Source organism: Nematolebias whitei, chromosome 21, assembly GCF_014905685.2.
Source record: "Nematolebias whitei isolate Nwh7 chromosome 21, NemWhi1, whole genome shotgun sequence".
In the NCBI taxonomy this organism is placed as follows: domain Eukaryota; kingdom Metazoa; phylum Chordata; class Actinopteri; order Cyprinodontiformes; family Rivulidae; genus Nematolebias; species Nematolebias whitei.
The window spans coordinates 1,585,245-1,586,477 of NC_056518.1; positions in this window are offsets into that span (position 1 = coordinate 1,585,245).

The window sequence follows — 1,233 nt, forward strand, 5'->3', positions numbered from 1 at the left end:
AAACATGAAAGAGCTGAAGGTCGTGTGTGTAGTGACATGGTGTCGAACTTTACAAGTTCTGAATGTGCAGCAGGTGACAGTTCTGGCGCGTCTTCAGAAGAGTGCCTGTGTGATCAGGTGTTGCGCTAAAAAGCGTTCAACCACCGCGGGAGCGCGCACAGCCTGTTAGTGTGTGTTCCCGAGAGGAGTCGCTGTTTTAGTTCTTCGAATTTGAACAAGATTAACACCTGAAGACCATTATTTGTTTGATCCAGATTATAGCAAATGTGTGTCTTTGTTTATCTTTTATTTATTTTTCCCCTTAACTTTATTCTCTCCAAGAGTGTCAGTCTTACTGAAATGTGATAAATAAATGTTGCTTCTGGTTCTTTATTTGACACAGTTACTAATGGAAGATCAGCCACTTCACTTAATAACCAAACTTCTACAAATCAAATCCCTCCTACAAGTCAATCCTCAGTTAATCACACCTTCTCTTTTTCTCCATTCTCAGTCAGTGAGGTCAATAAACTGTTAAAAGATCTTGATCCTAAAAAATCTGCAGGTCCAGATGAACTTCCACCTTATTTCTTAAGGCTGGCTGCTCATATCATCTCAGTCCCTGTGACCCACATCTTCAATCTCTCCATAAGACAAATCTCCATCCAGACACTTGAAAACAGCCTTTGTTCTTCTTTGCTGAAGCAGTGCTTCTCAGTTATTTTCTGTTATGCCCCCCAGGAAGAAGTAACCCCCCCCCCCCCCCACTCTCTGCTGCCACTGTAAATAGTATGTCTATAAAATTGTTATAAGTGCACCTCTGCCTAACACTGTGTCCTTATTAACATTAAAGGAAAAAATATATAAATCAACTTACAATGAAGAATAACTTTATTAACATTGTTTTTTAGTTTGTAACAGAAACAACTTAAAGTGCATCATTTTGCCTAAAAAATCTTTATTAAACTGTAAACATTTCAGACCATTTGATACTGAAAAATAAAATATAATCAATAAATCATAATAAATTCAAATTGATCAGCAACATTTTAACTCAGGAGTGTTTTATACAACACTTTGACCAACAAAACAAAAATGAATAAAACAATTTATGCTGATTTTTTTTTTTATCAAAATGAGGAAGTGAGGATTAATGAGCACACTCATCGATTAAAACAAAAAAAATTGTCAACATGAAAGAGGAAAAAGGAGCAGGTAACCCTCTCGCTTTGAGTTTACTCTTTGTCACCTGCT